This window comes from Vitis vinifera, chromosome 6, assembly GCF_030704535.1.
Source record: "Vitis vinifera cultivar Pinot Noir 40024 chromosome 6, ASM3070453v1".
Classification (NCBI taxonomy): domain Eukaryota; kingdom Viridiplantae; phylum Streptophyta; class Magnoliopsida; order Vitales; family Vitaceae; genus Vitis; species Vitis vinifera.
Window position 1 is genome coordinate 9,148,456 of NC_081810.1, and position 7,007 is coordinate 9,155,462.

The following is a 7,007-nucleotide window of genomic DNA, read 5'->3' on the forward strand; positions in this document are numbered from 1 at the left end:
CAGGGAAGAGAGAGGAGGGGTCGGTTGCTTGCTTGCTTTATTATCAAATATAAATACACACTCCCTTGGGTTACAAGCTTACAGCTTACAACATCTCCTGCAAAATCTCCTGAGAAAGGAAAAGAAAATCCCACTCTCCCACTCTCCCACTCTCTTTTATCTACTGCTTGCCAGATTTGTAGAGATATTCAATCGCTTTCCCTTCTCTGACTCTCATGAAGACAGCGACACATCCTCTCCCTCTGCCTGCTTAAAAACACACTTCTCTTCCGTGATTTGTGCAACTCTCTTTTCTTTTAACTTTTCGTTTTTATTTTTCCTTTTCTCTTTCCTTCTTCCTTCCTTCCTCTCGTTTTTGCTTTGGATTTTTTTAAAAAAATTTCATTTTCCTTTTCTTCACTGTGAAAGTTCTTCTCTTTATCTCTCTCTCTTTCTCTTTCTCTCTCTCGCTCTTTGCTTTTTCGTATAACAGTTCAGCTGATCTCTACTGAAGACTAGGAATTAGGGTTTATTAAAATGCAGAGAAGCAGCGGTGGAGCAATTGGGTTCCCATTTATAGGTGGAGACTAACCCTCAAGAATATTAGTAAGTTAGCTGAAAATCTCTTTGTTTATGTCATTCCATTTTTATTTTCCCCCCTTTATATTTAAGGGTTTTAACCAAATTGGTCCTACGTTGGTTCCATTTTAGCAAGTTGGTCCTTTATGCTCCTCATTGAGAGCACATAACTCACTTTATTTTGTCTGAAGAAAGTGATCTCGTTTAGGTTTTGGACAACCAAAGGCTTGACACTGACTACTTGATTCAAGGTTTTCATAATAAAGCTAGCAATTCTACCATCTTATCATTTTATTATGAAGGAAATGGCTACCCGGATCTCCAGGTATTCTGTTAATGTAGATGAAAGGCGCATAATGTTACGTGAGTTTGATTTGATATTAGATCTGTGTTGTTTGATCTTATTATGTTTATGGGTGGTAGTTTTTGATCCCAGGGTCCAGTGCAAACTGGGTTTTCTTCTTTTCTCGCATTAACAATATTTCAGTCATCTTTCTTTCTTGGGTGGCTACAGTTTTTCACTAGTTAGGGTTAGGGATCATGCAACCATCTTGCCTCTCCTGGCTTACTCTCTGGTGTGATAGAAATTGCGGACTTCCGTTTAATATTTGGCCCAATTTGAAGACTTTTCCTTAATATGTTTGAGAGTAGTACTTGAACTGTCAGATTTTGATGGTCAGTCCTAGAATCTGGACGGATCCTAATGGAGAATAGGCATTTGTTTGCTTTTAGGGTTTGAAAATCTTAAACAAGATTGATTTTCCGTGAATGAAAATGTAACATTTAGATTGATATTTCCTTTTTCTCTTTTCTTTGTGGTTTTGCAGCAGAAAGTTCATAATTTATAAAATTTTGATCTGAAAAGAAACATACTCCCTCTATCAATTTTCAATGATCCCACATTATAGTCTGATTCTGAAATTTTTTTGCTTTGGATGGTGGAATAAGATACCAATGATAGCTTCCAAGCCATTGTTGGAATGGAATATGGACAGAAATCTAGGGTTGGTGTCAATTTAGTATATGTCATGACTCATCGGTTATCATTAGCAAAAGAGTTGATGATTTGTCCGAATTCAGGAAGTGACTAGTTGTACTTGGTTTAACCAGTCTACTGACTGAAAAAGAAGTATGCACTCTGTCTTCTAAGTTTAAGATGATTCGGAACTCGTGTGTGGTTGTCTTCTTTGTGATAAGTTAGTTATACATTGACAAATTATCTTTACTCAGCTTGTGGTTCCTATATATATATATATATATTTTTTTTTTTTTTTGTCTTCTTTGTGATAAGTTACACACTGAGTAGCTTCTGTATTGGATGTAAAGGAACCCTTGATTCTACATTGTGGCTGTTTCTATACACTAATCTATGAATTAAATTCATGATTATTCCTTGATATATCACTTTCCTTTTTACGTTTTTGAGCAGGTTCTATGCGCATATGTAATGCTTATTGTATGGCATTTTAAGTTTACATGTTTTGAAATACAATTCCATGAAAGGTTGTTTGGAGTATTTGGGCCTGTGTATTATGAGAAGTGGTTTAAGAGAGCTTCCTTCAGTCCACTCATGGATGGGTTAGGGGTTTGGATTAGCTGCCGACTCATTCATTCAAACACAGTAGAATGGAAATGGAGTTTACTACTGTGAATGTGTGAATGATGCGGGAGGTAAATTTCATCCTTTTCTTGTCTGTGCTTGGACTGAAGGGAGCTCCCTTCTACTGTTTTCTTCATGTTTACCCTTTGGTATAATTTCTTTGCTGATCATTTATACTTCTATTCGGTTAGAGTGCAAACATTTCGATCCTAAGGGGGAATTATTTTGTTAGATATAAGTCTATGCAGTTTTTCTATGGGCTTGAATGATTCTTTTGGTTTCACATTTTTGCTTCATTTTTTGGTATGGTTTAGAGTTGTTTTATTTCAGACTTTTGTTTCTTGTATCATTCTTTTTTTCCCCTTTCCCAGTGCCGAAGCATTTGGGAGCCTCTGACAAATGGTTAGAAAAGTTATTACAACATGGTATTATTTTAGTATTAAGTTGCTCCAGTTTGTGTTGGCTTCATTGATGGACATTGGAGAGTTGTAGCCCTGGAAATGGTAAACAGGCACCTGTTTCTTCGAACCTGACCTGTCATTTGACTAGAAGTTTCAAGTTTTTCGTCCCTTGTGGAGGGGCTTATATCTTTTTAGGGTTTTCTACATTATATACAAAACTGCTAGCTTTTGTTGGTTGATGGTGAACTTTCTCAATGCAATGATAAAGCTGCAGAGATTTGGATCTTTTTTCCCTTTTATTCTTTGGATCCTCCTCCCTCCCTAAGCTTATATTGCCATATTTTTCTGAAGAGAAAAAAAAGAGTTCACGGTTGGGGGGTGGAGATGAAAGTGGGTTGTAACTTGGAACTTGGAGTGGTGTCTCTTGTGGGGTGGTGTGGTGTGGTTGGTTTTTAATATTATGCAAAAATCATGGCCAGGGGTTTTTGAGTTTTTGCATTAAATGGGTTTGAGCTCCCACTTGCCACTGCGCCCACTTGATAAACCCCATTATCCAAAACAAATCCCTCCACCCTTAATGGGGTTGGAACTTGGAGCTAATTTATGGTTTGTTGACATTCGTGAGATTTTTTCTGTACAATAACCATATGATATATTAATATGAGAGAGAGAGAGGGAGTGAGAGGGATATAGGGCAAAGGGTCCGCCGATTGTCTGACTAGGCAGCCGTAAGCACCATCTCCGGCTTACCCACCTCGATATGCTCTCTAATCACAAGAGTACGGCCTGTGTCGGCCTGTGTTCACCCGCAGCTATAAGTCTTTTCCATTTCTGTACTGTTATTATTATTTTTTTTTTTAAGGCTCATTTTGAATTTACAATCGTTCTCGTCTTTTCTCGAGCCAACAGTCATTATTAAAGTCCTACAACAACTTCTTAATATTTGATGCGTGCGTGTAAAGTACCAATCTGAACTGAATTCTAAAAAAAAAAAGGGAAGAAAAAGAAGGAAAGCGCAGTTCCTTGTGTGGACCGAGGATGGAAGTACACTTGTGTTTGATATATATATTATTTAGTCAAAGTAATGGGCATGTGTTTCGTCCAATCTCCTGCGTTTGTGATATGATATTTTTCTTTTTTTTTTCTTCCATTTGAAGGCTTGTCTGTGGCGTGTTGTAAGGTGCAATATCATCATCCCCTTAATATTTAAATCCGGAATTGGTGTCGTCATGTTGCATGAACAATAAGCCCCATAATCATCTCCTCTTCTTTTCTCGACCTAATACTGCCTCTGGTACTTGTTGAAAAGCTTAATACTATTTTAATGCTGGCATAAAGCCCTGGAAATAGTAAAGATTTTGCGAGATTTGCCTTGGTGGGTGATCATAAAGATCTTAAAAGGATTTTTCATCATCTCTGTGCCCCCCCCTCTCTTTCTTTATGCACACCACTTTTGACTACTTTTTGCATTGCATGGTGTTGGTGGGTGGGGTGTAAGGAATGAATGAATGAATGAATCAACGTTTATGGCTGCTGAATGCTGGGGGCTTTTCATGGCTCGCATACCACCAGAAAGTCTTTTGTTTTTGTTTTTGTATTGGAATTTTCTAAATGTTGTGGTTTTATCAGCTGACGAGTACAAGGTCTGGAAGTTAGGAAATGGTCAGTGAACACTAGTATTTACCGTTGATGTGTCAGTTTGAACCCTTGGCTTACAATAAAATTATTAGGTGGTAATTGGCACTAGCAATTAATTTGGGTGGAGCATGGGGAGTCAAACGTATTAAATTAACTGGGGGTGGTCGCTGCAGCCTGCAGTATACTTGCAGACACGGCTGCCATTGATTTCTTCTTCTTATTCTTCTTCCTGTGTACAGGAGTGTCAAGCATTTAAGGTCATGTTGGAAAGAATAGAAAAGTACAGTTTTCTAATTAAAACATGTTTTGATAAAATACTGTTTTTTGATCATTTGTTTCCAAAATAAGTTGTTTTTGAGAATAAATTTCAAGTGTTTATACTTTTGGTTTTTGTCTTTGAAGGGTGGTGTTGTAAGTGATGTTTGGAAATATGGGGAATATTTTGAAAGTTTTTGCATGTTTTCATGAAAAATAAGTCAAAAATAAAAAAAAGGTTTCTCAGAAGTTTGAATGGCAATTTAATTTTTGAAAATAACCAATGATTATTCTAGAAAATTATTTTTAAAACCGTTCTCGAAAGTACCCTGGTACTCTCATCTCTCTCCGATCACTGTCTTTGCTGCCCACACGCCTTGGAGCTACATTGAGTTCCCTTGCAATAAAGATGGGAATCTGATGGTTACTGTCACATTAATTTCCTCTGTGCCCTTCCTTAAATCTCCATCAATTTTACATCTCTTTTGGATGAGTTTGCGCATGTTAGACGACCAATTTTTCTAATGCTGCTTTCACGAAAGCAATAAAAATAATAATTTTTTATATTTGATTTTATTATGAAAGAATAAATGTATTTTTAAATTGTTTAGTTGATTATTTATTTTATAAAAGAGATAAAATAAGTATATGAAAAATAAAATTTAATAACCTAAAAGTCTCCCATACTAACAATATATATGTATGAGGGTGTTTGTAGTGCTTGTGAGGCTAATGAAATTCTGGGAGTTGGGCTCTCAACCCATGGTCAAAAGTAAAACTGCATGATTTATAAGATACCAAGGGTGATTAGGGTAATCAATGATTGAGGGTGTGGGTGTGGGTTTGTTTAATTGTGATGAGAAAAAAAATAGTTTTCTCAATTTATTATCCCTGAAGGGACTAAACATGCACTTTATGTATAATGAAAGGTTCCTCAAACTATTTTTGATTTTTGATATTGTGCTTTTCAAAATGTTTTATGAAAACTAAAAAGCACCTTAAATTGTTTTTAACAATAACTTGCTATTAGAATATATAAAAACCATATGATGTTGGCTGGAGCTTTTAAGATAACTGCAAATGGGTATAATGTATTTACCATTCATTACATATGAGAATGAGAATGGGATGCGTTCTGTCTTGTATTTTTCAATACCGGCCGGCAATGGCGGCATGGATGAGAGATACTGGGCCAACTGCCCCACCCGTTTTGTTTCCTTTGTTTTATCTTTATCCTTTTACGAAAAGAAAGGCAACCCTCCATCTGGAGGAGTATTAGGGAGGCAGCTCTCGACCATATATTCCTTATTCCATCAATTCTCAGACTTTGCTTTCTCAATTATTTGTTATGGCATCATCCATTGCAGAATCGTTACCCACCGTGAGATTTCCATATTGGATGATGGAAGCACAAAGAAGAGAAAAAAACTGACAAGGAGAAGGGAAAAAAAATAAATGGAAAAGCCAAGAAAGATAAAAAGATAGGATTATATTCAATAATTTCCTTTTTGTTCTATTTTCTAATGCTACGTACGTAACTTTTTATGTCATTTTTCGCAGTAGCCAAATACTTTCCCTTTCACCTTTCAAAATCCAAGCCTAAACTTTAATCTTAATCTTTAGTATTTCAAAATGATTATTAGAGAGACAGGTTCGCTCAAGGATAATGATGGGATTTAAACATCACATATGATATTATGTCTACTCCATGGAGTTACGATGAAGACTATCGACTCCCATTAATCATATCTGAGGCTTGAGGCTTTAGGCTTTAGGCTTTAGTCAAGAAGACTGGGGCAGTTACATGGTTTGAATGAAAAAGGTTTTGGCCATGGAGGCAGGGTGCACTTCTTTTTCCTCCTTTTCTTCTTCCCCAGTAGAAGAAAGATGTTCGCAGAAGTCTTTTTCTTCCATACCCATCTTAAATACGGAGGTCGTCTAAGCCCTTTCTCCCTACGTTTTACAGCTAGAAATAGAAAACAATTGAATTTTATACTTCAAAAATATAATATTGGTCAAAGCTAAAAATAATAATGATAATAATAATAATAATAATTATTTTTAAAGATTTTAATTAGATAAGAAATATGCTTTTATGGAAGGCGGAACAAAAACGAGAGTCTATGTTTCTTTAAAACGGGATAAATCACTTTGAGAGTTTTTGGAATAAATCAATTCTAGAATTTTTGGAATGCATAGATAGAATCCGTGTTTCTACCACATGCCCGATAAATTATTAATGCAAATAAATGATAAAAATGTGTTTGATGGTGATTTTAATAAGTGTTTTTAATATTTTTTACTTTATAAATATATATGGATAATTTCACTAAAGTTGGCTGGCTCCAAACTGGGGACATATTGGGTTACTTCTTTTAAAACATTCTGAGAATTAAATTAAGCTTAATCACAAAGATATGTCCTTCTCAAGTTGTTCAGTTTTAGAATCCACAATTTTGAACATCTGAAACATTAATTATAAGTTGGCGAGACGGTTTTCGATTCTGTAAGGAATATCCTCAATGGGATTACTTACCTTGTACAGATGCAATCAT

At 35.7% G+C, this 7,007-nt stretch overlaps 1 non-coding gene across 1 annotated transcript; it reads left to right on the plus strand.

Moving 5' to 3' along the window:
* The first annotated feature begins 2,096 nt into the window (after window positions 1-2,096).
* Window positions 2,097-2,289, plus strand: MIR319F (microRNA MIR319f). The gene has a single exon (NR_127796.1). It is a non-coding gene; the product is annotated as a microRNA MIR319f (primary transcript).
* Window positions 2,290-7,007: the final 4,718 nt, after the last annotated feature.